Raw genomic sequence first — 15,884 nt, forward strand, 5'->3', positions numbered from 1 at the left:
TACAGCCCAGGTGTGTGGTCCAAAGCACAGTACGTGAGGACAACCAGGAAATTTGCTTCTAAGAGCAGTCCTGGTGTGAAGTAAAACTAAAACGCAGCACATGAGAGAGAGAAGAGATCAGCTACAGCAAGACCCTTTGCCTCTCCCACCTGGATGAAACTTAAATTCACAAGCAAAGCGTAAAGCTCAAGAGAGGAAAAAAAATATAATGCAACCTCTTCGATGTTTTAACTTTCTGCCCATGTCCTTAAGAAACAATGTCTGAGTTAATAAATATTGCTTTTCTCTGAAGGAATTGGTTTTGAAACAATTTGATATGTTCACTGGTCAGAACAAAAGGTCATATAGGTAAGCAATCCAGATGGACTTGCCACATTAACACAGTCTGCTGACAATTCCAAATCTGCTGAACTGTGGGAAAAATATTTGGACAAACTACTTCGAAGGTATATACCCATATGTATGCACACATATATACACACACCCCAGCTGACTTTAGAGAACTAAAACTTATCAAAACTCATCTAAAGAAAAAAAAAAATCACATCAGTCAAATCTGATGTGTGTAGAAGGGCTGGCCACATGTTTATAAGCATAAAAATCCAGAAACAACTTCCAGTAAAATCCTTTATATCACACTTTCAAAAGGAAATACTAAAAGCCGGATGATGTAGGCCTCACTTAAATAACTAGACTTACTGACCTCTGTGAGACTATTTCTCTGACTATGGGCTGGTGACTCAATCTGAAGATTTGCAAGGGGGTCACTGTAGTCAGTCTGTCTGCTGTTTATAATATATTAAGGTGTTTATTCTGCTAGGTTTAAGCTTTTAATGTAGATAGCTATCATATAATTTAGGCTCTAATATGGACTTGTTTGACTTGTTCCTGTGGGAAACCATTTTTTACTTGTGTATATGTATCTCATTAATACTTGTTCCTAATACTATTAGCTCTTCTAACTGAAGAGTTGTGCTAAATGCCCTGCTTGCACCTGCGTTTAATTAATAATTCTTTATTTTTGCATGGTAGTTGTTACAGATCCCACATGTGCTGCCTAAGCTACTGTAATGCTGTTTTCAACTACATTGCCTTGAAAACGAGTCAGCAGGTACGCACAACTGTGTAGATGCTTCTCTCCTTTATTATCACACCAGTGCCTATCTCTCTTCAGAAAAATGTTAATGGAATATATAATGTCAGGAAAGTAATTCTAGACCAATAGTTTTAGAGGGACTGGAAAGTCTTGTAACCACACTTGTAACTTGGAAAGGTCTCTTACCTTCAACTATGTGAATTACAACCCACTAGCGAACATCCCGTTGAAAGTGTATGTAAAAGGAGCCGGAAAACTTTGCAGAATTCACCTCTAGCCACAGATAATTTTAAGCTGCTTTTTGTTCTTATGAAAAAATCTATTGGTTACAAGGTTTGGACTGAACAATGACCACTAATAGTACCTGTTCCAGGAGCTTAAGACCATTAGCCGCCACAATTTAGAACTGAACATAGAGTGATAAACTCCTTTGCCTTGCCTTTTTTGTATCATTAAGAATATTGGCTATAAGAATATTGGCTATCGGGCATAATATACAGCTGATACTTAAAAAAAAAAAAAATCTATGTTTTCAATCACAGATATAATTAGTTTGCTGCCACATTTGGAAGCTGACAGTTTAAGAGGCTTCATGTGTTCTGCATTCCCTTCGCCAAGTGACACAGTAAGGCAGTGCATAGGTTCATGTCTTTGTTGTAAATGTTCCAAAGGTTTTATAGCCAGTTGCTTCACAACAGCTCCAAACATCCTCATTTAAACTAGGTAGGTCGTAACCTGTGCTTTTGGCACTATGCAACATGGGGTCAAGTTTCCTGTTAATGACAGTGGTATCAAGACTCATTACTTATTTTATAATTGCATTTTTTCACATTCCATAGTCAAAAACACCTGTCTAAGAGAGTAACTAGGAAGAAATAAGGCTGTGTCTGAAGATACTGTGAGCCCGACAGCAGGAAGATAAAACTTAGATACAATTATCGACCAAACCTTAACAACTTGTTGATACTCCAAGCAGTGATTTATGAAACAAAAACACCAATAAGCACACGCTGACTTCTACTGACTGTAACGCAACCAGAGTGTAACCCTGTTGGGCTGTAACAGGACAACACCAGCACTACCAGCAGTGAGCAAGGCAAAGCTGGTGGAGGTTAAAGAATATCTCAGGAGTGCTGCCAAGTAAACCAGATCTAACTCAATTCCTGAGCACGGGCTCACTCCAAATTTACCCCTCACACACCAGTAATGGAAATAGGAGGCAAGTAAACTTAGGACAGAAGAAGACATCATAAAGCAAAAATAATATGAATAAGAATCAGTAAGATGTAACACAATTTCATATATGTATTGGGTCTTGTTTAAAGATTTCAGTATTCTATCCAATCTATAATGCATTACATTTCACATCGTCTTGAATTAGAAAAATACTACCCCATTGAACAAAGTTAGAAAGAATAACAGATTGACCCGAGGTGATTTGTCAGCTACCAGCAGAGCTATGCACAGATCTTAAAAGCCCTGATTGTTAATCTTCCCTTCAGTCAGTAGCCCACTGACACAAATCCCTGACAGGTAAACTGAACTCATTTCATACTCAAAACAAAACCCCAAATACTTAAATATATAAACCAGCAGGCCATCTTAAAAGTAAAGAAAGTCCAGCTACTCAAATGTCAAGATATTTTGACCAATTCTAACATCTTTATCATTTAGACCAATTAACAGCAACATTTTGCAAGTAGGATTATTTCAGTAGACAAAAACAAAACACACGCAGGAATCTTCAAGTTTAACCTAAAAAACAAACAAGCCTCGTAGCTGTTTGTACTGCAGAGCTCCCAAGGAGTATTTCTTGTATTACATGCACTTAGGTTTTAGTAACACACATTGTACAAGCTTAACACAACAACCTCTCAATCCTGAACTTCAAGACACTGAAATACACAGTTTTCTAATATTATCAGCACATAACGCTAATTTAAGAGAAATCAAGCTACCGAAGTTAGTGAAGAACTTAATGCCAACTTACAATTAGTACATAACCTGACTCTAAACACTGCTACATGTAGACAAATGGTGTTATGAAAGACCAGACACATCAAATAAAAACAAATACAACTTGCACTTCTTACAGCATCGTCCAGCTGGGTACTTGTGGTGTTTTGCAAACAATGAATTAAGCCTCAGGGTACAGGGAGTATCAAAGCATTAGGGTAGCGCCTGGGCAGTTTATCTGTGAGGCACAGGGAGGGTAGATAATTGGCACAAGGTGGTTATGTTGCAGGCAAAGCTAAAATCAAAATGCAGCTCTCAAGCTCTCAGTCTTAGACTAAACTTCTAAATTACGTGACACATAAACACGAAATTACTGTGCTCAAACAGCTCTATATGCATAGAGATGACAATTTCCATATGAATATTGCAAATGCTCTCATGTAAGTTTAGGTACAGGCAAAGAGCATGCATAATTTAGCACACTATGTACTGTACTTTCAAAAATCTGGTCCATTGTGTATGTGTGGGTGTGCCTCTCCCTCTAATTGCACCCATTTGTCAGTTTGCTATGAAACTCAAATCAGTCATGTGATATATTTAATATTTCTTAGTGCATGAAAGGAGTAGTATGAATATGGATTATTCAAGATAACAACTTTAAGTTGAAACCAGTATTCACCAGTTTATGAGTGCCAGAATCCTGAGATCATCTCTGCAAAAACTGGACTCATGGAAAAAAACTGAAAACTGCCTGAAATCTGTATTCAAGAACTTCTCAAAATCTCAGTATGTTCTGCGTATTCAATTGTTCTTTGCGTGCTTCAACTACAACAGCATAGATGTCATTGTGGCACCTGGGAGCATTATTATAGTGAAAAGGCCAGTATTATTTGCAATATTGCTACAATTGTTATTTTGTTTTATAAGGTAATGTGCACTTTCACAGGTGCTAGCAACATCGGTGGGAGCTGATGTTTCTGTGTACAAACGCTGCCAGTGCGCTTCCATCCTGACCTGCAATAATCCTTGCTATTTGTGTACCAAATGCTTGACCAAAGACTATGCCATACGAAAAAGAACTCCCGTGACCCAAGCAAGTGGGCTGACAGCCACTTAACACTTGCTAATTAATTATTCATGGTTGCCAGTCCTGCCACCTGAAACCTGCTTTAAATCAAAGGCACAGAGAAAAAAAAAGCCTGGTAACTGCAGCTATTATTCAAACACCAAAATCCTCATCCTTCAGATTGTAGGTATATAATAGAGATCATTCGCTCAGATGTTCACTGGGGATGGGGGCTTTACACTTAATTTATTTTTAATTACAAAATATCAACATTCTTTGAGCTATTTATTACAGAGTATAAGGAAAAAATATAGCAAGAACATTAGCATTACTTATGACCTTGACTAGCTGTCTGACTGCAGATTAGACTAGACCGGAATTAAATGAATGCAAAGAGAAATGTGTTGCTATGAGACTCAAATCAGTCATGTGATAGATTTAAGGTCTGATGAGAAGCCACAATATCAGGATAGTTCTGAATCAAAAGCCAGAAGTCCACCTTCAGCTGATCTCGCTGTTTAGCTATGGCAGGAATTATTTTAACTTACCCTCCCTTCTAATGGAACAGCAAATGAGCCTCTAAAAGTACAACCAGGCACGAAAGGCTGAGGCAACAACACAGAAGCCCTGAACTGGGGATCTTTGCATTTTCAGGTTTGTTTGTACTTAACCCTACACGGTCCACTAGAGGGCATTAAAAGAGTATTTAAAGGTAGACACATTTCACGGCTCAAAGATGAAGCTGCCCACCTGAAACGGCATTTTTCTAGAAACTACTGCATGTTATTTTACTAAATAGTAGAAAAGCCACCATGTTCCAAATACTTATTTCAACTAATCCTCTTCCTGGTTTGATAGTACAAGAACGGTTAGCCCAGTACACCTTTTACGATCTAGAAAATGCCCAGACTGACAGGTTTACTAGGTTAACTCAAGTCACGATTTTTAATAGGCCTGCTCACGCATCTCCAACACGTTCCCCAGGTGGCTCAGGAATGGACCACAGAGCATTGGCACCTACAGTATTTATGGCATCTGTCAATCACATCTGATCAGAATTGCTTTGGGAGAGCCCATATTCAACATTACACACAGAAGTACTGGAAAGGATGGAAACAAAAGATAAACTATATCACAATACCTCCGTAAACTGCACAGCAGAGGCAGAATACAGAGCTGCACCACAGCTTAAATGTCTCTCAAATTCACTTTTGATGTGGACCTGTAGGAAGGCAGGTCAAGATGCAAAGTTCAGCTCAGTACTTCAAACCCTCACCCACACTCAGAGGGTTTCAGGCTTGTAGCTTAAGCTTATCTCTCCTTTGCAGCATGCAAATAATGCAGAATCTGCTGATCTTAAGAGATTTGTAATCTGGCCACACCAGTTTACCCCTATTCAGAGACAGACTGAGCACAACCAACAAATTAGTTCACAAGTATCTAACTTGCAGTATGAAAAACATCAGCCTACTACCTCTTCTCCTCCAGGGATTGAAAAACCAGCAGGAGTGGACGATGATTTCTTCAGGAGTTTTCCGTAGTATGTTTCAGCATCTATTTGCAGAACCTCTGGAGCTCCTGCTAATGTATCTACCAAGTCAAGGCAACCTGTAGTTAAAATAAAACACAAGATATTTTCCTTTTTTCAAATGAACTAAGAAACATGAGTTTTAAAACCTCGGTTCCCCCAGCAGCTGCTTGGTATAGCTGGGCCGTTACTGTTCACATTTGGTATAATCCTAGTGTAAAATAGCGAGGCTGGTAAAAACCTTTCTATATGTTATTTACCTCTCAACATGCAATTTTACAAAGTAGAACCATGACAGCATCAAATCACATTTGTCTCCTTTCAATTCAAGAAGCACAGTCCCAAATTTCTCCAGGTGTAAGTAAATTGCTTTAAAGCTGGAAGAGCAAAAAAAACTGCTTCAAAACACAGACCGAGTTTTAATACTTTCCAAAAATATAACAGGAAAATAATTCCAAAGCTTCCGCTCTTTCTTGGAAGACTGCCCCTGTATGGGTCAGTCCATGATCTGTTGTATATCATTAGTTTTCTCCTTCTCTTTTTTGGGTAACTTCAACTGGGCACTTTCACAACAATGACATAAAAGCAAAAAAAAATATTAAAATATTTACCGACACAGGAGTTACGATTACCAAAATAGTAACCATCCTCTTTTATGCAACATAACTTGTAATCCACGTGACTCAATGCTGAAGGGCATTCATGTAAGGTATTTGCTAATTGTATGCAAACAAAAATTACATACATCTGTTGCCTAAGTGCAGAGTCCAGCTTGGTGCTCATGAGGAACCCAGCAACCCCTTCCTGATACAACAGACCAGACTCATCGGTGGCTCATCATCAGCTCAAGATAAGGAACACCAGAAGAAATGGTTTAGCAGTCTGAATAGTAAGGTGCCAGTCTCCTACACAGGAAGGAATTATTTCAGTTTAAGGGGCTTTCAATCAACAAGCTACACCTGCAGCTGTAGCTACACTCTTGGAAGGCCCAAACTGAGGGCAAAATCTGCTACAGGTGGAATCTTAGGTTTGAATCCTCCATTTTTAATCATGATTTGCTCTCACATGGCAGCTCCCATGACCCAAGTTTCACTCAAAATAACAGCACTGATAGTAAGTGCAAAGTAAACGGCTGAGACAATGAACAGTTTTACAAGGGCCATTGCAAGAACTGTCTGTATTAAGATTGAGAAACAATGAATCATAAAAGTATCATATTGGAAATGATAGCTTTCCATGTAAAAACAGGAGTATGGGACTTGCTGTACCAGGTCAGACTATTCACCCATGGAGCCACCACCCTCCCTCTGGCAGCAATCAGTATCTGATTCCTCTGCAAAGGGGTAAGAAACTACAACTGATAATTCACCACCACCCAGCACTGCTTAAAATGCTTTAAACATTATTTCCCTGCCCTTTGCCGGCAATCAGCATACATCCTGAGGCTGGAGAGCAAAGCTGTGTACTCAGAATGTTGAACAGAATATGTTCTGTAAATGGTTTTCATAGTATGAGTGTATGTAACAAAATGGGAGAGAAAACAGCATTGCAACATTGGCAAGTTGAGTCACATTATAAAATCCCAGCCAGTAGTGAGCAGCAGCAGTTTTCTCCAGCAGCAGCCTGGCCCAGCGTACCGTGTGACACCACCGAGCAAAGAAGCCATATAAGGGAAAGAAGAAATTAAAGATGGTTATTAAAAACTTCAGTAATTTACTGAATTAAATTTACCAGTAAATTAATTCTTTGCAAAAGAGCAGCATGTAAGGTTGAAGTTTAGCATAAAGAAAACTAATGGCCATGCTAATCAACACTATTCACGAGATGCTGCTCATCAGGCTGTATCCTGCCATTGTTAAACCAAAGAAACTTAATAACCACAATCTTGCTTTCTCCTCACTGAACAAAACAACAAGTACCTTCAAAGTTACACTAACGTTCTAGTATATAATATGCTCGTTTTCTAAAGTAACAGTGACCATTTGAAGGATGAAATAATGTCACATATTAAATAAGGAGGCATTAGAGAAAACTTCTAATCAACTTTCTATTAATACAGATTTCCATGGAAGTAATTTTTGTTCTCTAAAAAAACCCTCCTTTGGACTTCTAGTTAACTTGTCTTTCCTGTGTAATACTCTGAAAACCCCCAAGTGAGTCAGGAGCACTCGAAGGAGAAATACAAAATTTCTTCTTGAAGAAAACAAATCTGTTCCAGTTTCTATAGATAGGGGGGGGAAAAGGGGTAGATCGAGAATGAGGTTCCTCTAGTGACACTATGGAGCAGAAGTCTAACCTCAGATACCCTGGAGTGTCCTCCAGAAGTCAGTTTTGCTAAACCCGGCTTTTGTGAACATCCCCCCAAAACTTGCACACACATGCACATACTAGTAACACTGCTCAGCTGCCATAGGCAGGAGAAAAATCAGCAGCGTTTGTTATATTTTTATTTTTTACAATAACTAATATGTTTCCCAGTTTTCCACAGTACAAAGTGAAGAAAATATATTCGCCCTCCTGTATATGTCCCTTTTATGCTTCTTTGTATACAGTAAAAAACAAAACAAACAACCCGCAAAAACCTAACTGTAACTATTGTTATTAGGCATTTGACTACAACAATAATTATTGCTGGCTAACGGGATGTTATAAATGTTCCAAAATCAATTGCAAAACTATTTGTTAACTTTGCTTTAAAAGAAAAGCAGCGCAATTCTCCTGTGAGTGCTTCAGTCTGAGGCCCCTATCAGCATCTTGAGACAGAAAAAACACCAAGTTCCAAGGACAGTCTTTTAACTTAATTTGAATTACAGGATTTCATTCGGATTTGATCTTACCTAGCAGCAGCAAACAGCACGTTGTGGCAGCCAATTTGCTCCACGCCCAGCGAGTTCTTTAAAATGGGCGATGTGCACAAAGGGTTACTGACCATCCGGGGGAGGAGAGGGAGAGCAGAGGGGTGAGTCATAAAAAGGGGGCCCCTTGCTGCAGCCACAGAGGAGGGACCATAAACCATAAGGAGGGTGAATTCAGAACGGGAGGCCTCCCGCGCCAGAGGGATTCCTGACATTCGCTGCCATCTCCAGTAGCCAAAGCTGGTAAACAAGGTCAAGACACCACCTGGGCGGATTCTACGGCAGCAGCGACAGGGAAGGGTTTACAGACAGGTACCGGACTTTGTCTTTTACAGGTCAATGGCATTCAGGGCCAAGGAGGAGGACGTGGATACTATTCCACTGAAAAAAAAAGTCTCATCTAGAGATAAATAAATGAGAAATGTGAATGGGCATATTTCCATTTCGAGCATAAGATGGGATTTTAAAGCAAAAAACTAACACTGCTTCTGTTTCTCCTCTCTTTTGTTTCCATGGAGCAGTCTGGGCCACATTCTCAAGCGAGGATTTGTAAGCACATCTCTCACTCTAGTGATATGTCATCAATTTGCACTAAGAATCTGATTTTTAAAGTGAAAAGCTACAGCTAAAACCAGCTGTACAGACAAGCAGGCCCTGCCCAGATAACTCAGTCATCTTTGTGAGATGCTACCCTCCAGTACCCATAGGTAGCTCAGCCTAAAAATCGCACAACTCTGACAATAAGGCATAAACCAAGGCCCCTGTTTCAGTCTTGGTCCCTTAATTCAGCTTTTTCTAAACCCACTGCTATTCCACCCCGATTTCTCACGAATATAGAGCTGAATTTTACGGTGGTTTTGTGAAGTGGACAAATATCTTTCTTGAGAAGTAGAAGTCAGACAAAGTTCACTTCAGTTATGATCCAAAATGATCAATATGTGGGAATCCAGATAAAGCTGATAAACATGCTTGTGTTCTGCATCAGGCAGACAAATAACAAATGCAATCACAAAACTGAAGACAATATTCTACCTTCAACTAGAAATTAATTTTTGTAGATTAGAGATAGACCCCCATCATTACAGATTCAGCAAGAATTTCATTCTATTAGCTAAAGTAAGCAGGAAATATTTTTCCAGGGGCAAAAGAATTTATTCTCAATACAACAGAAAACACATGGCGCACACACTTGTATGTGAAATTCCACAAGTGAAACTACAGACGGCTGTAACGCCCGAAGGTAAATTACATACTTCAGTCTAATCAGATATTCTGAAAATGCTTTTTCGTGATCCTTCTATATCCTCTGCAGCTAAACGCTGTGCCATAACAGAAATAATTTAATGGGAATATACATAACCACAGACTTGTCTTATTAATATAATACTACAGCAATTCAAATCACTATTATATTCTTCAAGATCTTTTTCACTAGACTAGTCATTTATTAGTTTTCGTATTTTGCCATTATCTAATAAATCAGTTATAACTTGGGACAATCAACTCTGTTTCTGTAATTTTAAATACTCATTTAAGTTTCAAATTGGTATTCATTGCCAACATACTTAAGTCTTTTTTGAGCACGATCCCAATACACAATCTAATAAACAAGAGATTTGCTTTAATTTTGAAGAATTTTCTATTCCTGCATTCATATGTATCTTATTAATGCTGTTTCCTTAAGCCAACAAGCTGCTGATGCACTTTTTTCAGACTAGACACACCACTGGGTTGATTAAGATGCATTAAGGTATTGCTGGTACTCCCAGGGAAGACTTACTTGTTGAAAAGCCCATTTCAGAAATCTGTAAGGGAATTTAGAATGCAGCCAGACTGTAAAGGAAAATACATCAACCTCACTACAGATGAAGCATGAAAAGTGTTACATCTGAAGTGAATTAATCATTTATCCTACAACTACTTTTTCGTGTTCTACAAACACAGAGAATGATACCACACATATCCATTTAGGAATTGTATGTTTACAGAAGAGCCATCAGTCACCACAGGATTTGTATCTGGACTGTGCATCTTTGTACATTTGTACAAAAAATATGTGTGAGTTCTAGTGGTGCAGAAACAAGATAGATAAAAAGAACCTAATATTTCTTAATTTCAAGTGTCATTATTATTTATTCGGTTTTGCCATTTCTAATGTTTGCAATAGCAGTACTGGTTTCATTTACTGGCTTTACTGTTGGCTTTATTTTCATGCCAATATATTTCACAATAAAGAAAAAACTTCAGCAGATTCTAAGTGTTTCTGACACTATTATGAGGGGGCTTTCTTGTCCAAGAAGTATTTTCCATTTTTTTTTAAATCAGAAAACACTTTGCAATATGAAACAAACATAATGTGCAGCAACACAAAAAGACTGTCTATCATGTCAATACTTAGGAGGGAATCTTCTTGTAATTAAACCAGGCAACTGAGACCAGAACTCCTAAGATTTATTCTTAACATAGGTGTGTTTTGTGACCCCCCACAAATCACTTCATCTTCTGTCTCTTATCAGTTAAGTGCATGTCTTATCTACCGCTTCAAAAGCATCTGACGTTTTCCTTATCGGTCCCTCTGAAGTCACAACATAAAAAGACTAAGAATTCATATAACATAAATTGTTCTCTCTTCTCCTGTAGACTGCCACTGCCCCAATATGCGCCTGGTACCTAAGGATAATTTTTTTGCCCTTCTAAATTGTGCATGACAACATGTGGTGGCAATGGAGTTCGTGGGCAAACGCCGGGGTACGATACCTGTCCAACGCGGCAAGACAGCTCTTAACCATGTGCTGTACAGCATGAAGGAAAACAAAGTTCTTCTCCACTGCATTGCTTTTCACCATTACTAACAGAGCAATCAGTTTTGGAACATAAAGGATGACAAAAAAATGCACTGGTGTTAACAGGTTTCTATGTTTCAGTACAAAAATGCCATTTATATATTAATTATCTATTCACAATTCAAATGGCAAGAAAGACTTCAGAAGACAAGAAGTTTCTCTCTGTAAAAACTTTTCTGCCATGGAATCAATAAATGAAGGCAGAAAGGAAATAAATAATCCTAATCCCATTGCCAATTAAGATACCAAACAGATTAAATAGATGAGTTCAGCTGTAGCTATACATGTCATTACTGCAAATTCTCTCACTCGGATGGAGGGCAGACCAAACGTTAGGCATCCCAAATGCAGGATGCTATCGCAATACCCATCCCATTCCCACTATCACATTTTACTACTGATTTCAGAAAAGGGAAGGAAAAAAGCTTTAAGTACACACATCTATTTAGCAGAACATAGGTGAGCAAAGGCAGAGACTAGACAAGGCTAACTTTGAAAAATGACAAACACCTTTAATTTCTACTCACTTTAATGAGCTCTGAAGGCCCTCAGAACCTTGTACGACTGGGTCTATATGTCATGTGTTATTTTCCAAAACTTAAAAGTAATCTGCAATTTATGAAATAGAAAAAAAACAGGCAAAGGGATTTAAAAATGCATTTAATTACTTAGCTCTTTTTGGAAAAACACTTAGATGAAACCACATTACTTAAAATGTCTTCAAATCTAGAAAAGCAAGTGCATATTGAAAGGATCCCATACTGGCATTTATCACCTCTAACGTCAGCACAACCAAATTGAAAGTTCCAGCAAACAGGTTCCACCTCTGTTTTTCCTACAATGCATCTTTAGCAGTGTTACACTTACAAAAATAAAGCCACACCAAACTCACAGATAAATAAAAATACATCTGTGTAAACACGCTATCCCTGTCCTATTACACATAGAATGCACATCTGGACTGGCATGTTTCACACAAAGTTCTAACCTAATGTAATTGAAAAAAGCTGAGGTATTATGGCTCAAACCCAGACTTCATCAATAACAACTGGAATCATGCTGTTAAACCATGGAAGTGCTACCAGCTGTAACTATGACATATCAGGAATTCATACTTCTGCACATTTAACTCTCTTTTTCACAGAGCTTAGATGTAAAAAAGAAGGAGGGCGCTTACAGAATAACTCGGAGAAGATATAGTCCCGAAGAAAAGGGACATTCAGGATTGTAATCATTTGAGGCTTTAAGATCCGTGTTCACATCGGGTTTTCCTCATGGAAATTATATTGATTCAGTGGGCCTACTGCTAATACCTCTGAACCTGTGAACATCAGAACTCAGTTCCTAATATTTATTGTTTTCCATACAACCACGAAATGGGCAGAAACGTTCCTGGAAAATAATAACTTCAACTACTAAAGGCAGTGGTATGGATTTTCTTGCATAAATAAGGAAAAAAAAAAATCTAGATTTGTCAACTCAATTATTTGTCTATCTCCTAAACAAAATAAAATATAAAAGAAAAATATACAAGTGTTCGATAATTACTATGTCCATATCAGGGGCTTTTTCCAGCACAGCAATGTCAGTGGTACATCTCACTTCATCGCACCCACAGCCAAAATATCTATGCCAGCATAAATTCACAATCCAGGCCTGACCTCAAATTAGAGCCTGACTCTCAAAATCTAAGCAGAGAAGAAATGGGCGACCCTAAATGACACTGAAGTATTTTCATTATTCAAAAAGGCTGGTTTGAAAGGAAAATAACAGAAAAGATTCTGTGAACAACAGCAGAGCTTTTATGAATCACGAGTTCAAATGTAGATAGCTTTTATTCAATCCTCTACAACAATAGAAAGAGTGATGCATTGGGCAAAAGTCATCCCGTAACTTAAGGAAAAAGAGGAAGACAATATCTCCCATTGTGATACACAAGGAATAGTGGAATGGCAGGAAATGACAACTGAGTTTGGCAAATGGTCTTGCATGAACATGATTTCATCCCGTGGGGAAAGGCCAGCCAGACTGCCAGTTAGGACAGCTTCAGAAAGCAGACATATTTTAAGATCAATGAGCATTTAAAATTATTACTGTCGCAACCTGGCACCAGGGCTGGGGTTTAAGTACCGCATTAAATACATTTTCCTATTACTACCATCACTCAAAGCAGGTGTGGGGAACATAAGGCCACACTACACACGGCCCTTATCTTCATGTCACACAAACTATGTGTAGCATACCAAGAGTACCTGAAAGCTCTGGCTTGCTGTCAGAAAGGACAATGTTCCTCAAATAAATGATGTGACGATAAAAATACGAGACACTTGTCTAGATTTTCAGGGATACCAGTTTCAGAGACCACAGAATTCAAGTTGCAAATGCTTTACATCGGACGAGTCTACTGCTCCCACCAGTAGAGTGCATAAGTCTGCCTAAGAAAGCCCAGCAGCCTTTCCCCAAATTACTTGCAAGGAGCAATTTGTACACCCAGACTAATCTCAAAATAAAGCAATTAATTTGAGAAAAAGAAGGAAAGAAACCAAAAAAATCCCCTCCCCCAGCAATTTCCACTATGCTAAATTCATTATGTGGCTGCAAATTAATACATCACCTGCACTAGCTATGACAAGCCTCTTAGCCTGTCTCAGAACTTGCTTTCATAAACAGCTGCAAGTAGTGGAAGAAATATGTAAACATCTCTCTTGTTTCTCTGTGCCATTGTGTCAGCTATTCTACATGCCTTTGAAGGTGCTCCAAAATCAGCATGGCTCTACTTTTCCCTTTTTCTCCTTTTGGGAGGAGAAAGCAGCAGAGAAGGAAGGACAGGCTGGCAACAGAGGGCTGACTGTGCTTGCTGTGCCCTTGACAGTAAGGATGAGATTGTTTAAATTCAGTTTACACAGGCTCTTCTGTAAGGACAAAAGAAACCACTGCTGGTGGTTAAAAATGCAAAAGGTTTTGATTGTAATAGCTTGACAATCAGCCAAAGATATGACTGGGGGGAAAAACACAGCAAGGCAGCTATGACCAGAATGGAAGAAACAAGGAAAAACACATGGCTTGACTTCAGAGCAGAAAATTGACTTAGGCTTTGCATAAATGACAGCATACCTCCAAGTCTGCCTGATCCACAGTCTGCCTGGAATGAGAACATGTAGTCTAAAAGCAGAGCCTATTAAAAGGCATAATGTTTCTAAATGGCATCTGTTACGTACTAATAAGCATTACTTAAAGGACACAGGCCTTAAATTGCTACCAAACGTGCACTTATCTGAAACTGCTGCAAGGCAATCATTACAAAAATGTCACATGACACCATGGGAATTTGAATAATAGAAAATGTTTTTATTTAGTTTGGCTTGAAATCATTACGCAAAAAAATATGGAGGCACTTTCTGAGGTTTTGAAGCTGTGCAACTTCACAGGAATGAAACACTAGCAAGAATTACATCAGCGGAGCCATTTGCCATCTGTTGTCAGTAATACTATAAAGACCAGACAGCAGTTTCAAAGGTTACAAACACAACATTTCTAAGCATCCCCAGACCTCTCAGTAACTGAGCAGGACACAGCACTTGAGATATGTGCGACCTGACGTCTGCCAATCATTTTGCAAAGACAACACACCAGAACTGTGAATTGCCATAAGAAGTGTTTGGGAGCCTCTCAGTACGCAACCATTACACAAGATGGAAAATACATACCAGCTTGTTCTATGTAGGTTCTTATAACATACTCACATCCATAATGCCTGCACACCTCCCACTCGCAAATTTAAACCAGCTAGACTTTCTCTTGTGTTGTTTGTTTTCTCATACTTTCCCCCAGGGGAAGGAGTGTATTCACTGCGATGCTATTATGGAAAGGGACTCAGGTTTGTTTGCTGGGTTTTGGATGATATTTTGTCTTTGAGGGAAGTAGTTAGGATTTTGTTTCCTGTTTTCTCTCCTTCTAGACCATAACTACATATTCATGTTAAAGAAAGCAATGTTTCAGTAACCTGCCTTACCTGTGGCATAGAAAGTGAGGATAGGATCCACTCTTAGATACACACCCTCCTCAGCCTCAGTAAAATTCCACCTGTTCCATATGAGATTTTAGTTCTACTGAAGGAGTGTGTTGTTGATCAGGCTCAGAGCTCTGAGTACCTTTTCTAAAAGTGAGGGCCATGTTCATGATACCCTCTACACTACCCGAATTTTGTGGTTCCACCTTCCAGGCTGCTGACCTCCTGCCTGTAAACTGATTAACATGGATTTCATGGAGGGCAGGGAGAGACAGATGGAAATTTAAGGCTTCATTTGTGCAATTGTTGAACTAGACCTACAAGTTTCTCATTGATAACTACTTCTCAGGCTCCAGAATCATACATATGTAGTTACTCATTGAATATCCTTCCTAGTTTTGCTGTTAGACAGTTAACACCTACAAATCTGACTTCCAGTGTTCTAAAATGAAAAAGAACTTGCGACAAGTCTCAATTTAAGACAGGAACCACAAGTTCTAGGTCAACAGCTGGCCTGCTTCTCAACAGTAA

General features: G+C 38.8%; 1 pseudogene across 1 annotated transcript in view; it reads right to left on the reverse strand.

The window, feature by feature from the left end:
* The window catches only part of LOC309443534 (protein FAM169B-like), a 39,415-nt pseudogene that overhangs the window by 18,982 nt on the left and 4,549 nt on the right, over nucleotides 1-15,884 (reverse strand). The window contains exons 2-3 of the transcript XR_014186706.1: nucleotides 5,593-5,726; nucleotides 2,746-2,851 (exon numbers count right to left, since the gene is read on the reverse strand). The product of XR_014186706.1 is annotated as a protein FAM169B-like (transcript). The remainder of the gene's footprint in view (nucleotides 1-2,745; nucleotides 2,852-5,592; nucleotides 5,727-15,884) is intronic.

Source organism: Streptopelia decaocto, assembly GCF_964273445.1.
Source record: "Streptopelia decaocto genome assembly, chromosome: 9".
In the NCBI taxonomy this organism is placed as follows: Eukaryota; Metazoa; Chordata; class Aves; order Columbiformes; family Columbidae; genus Streptopelia; species Streptopelia decaocto.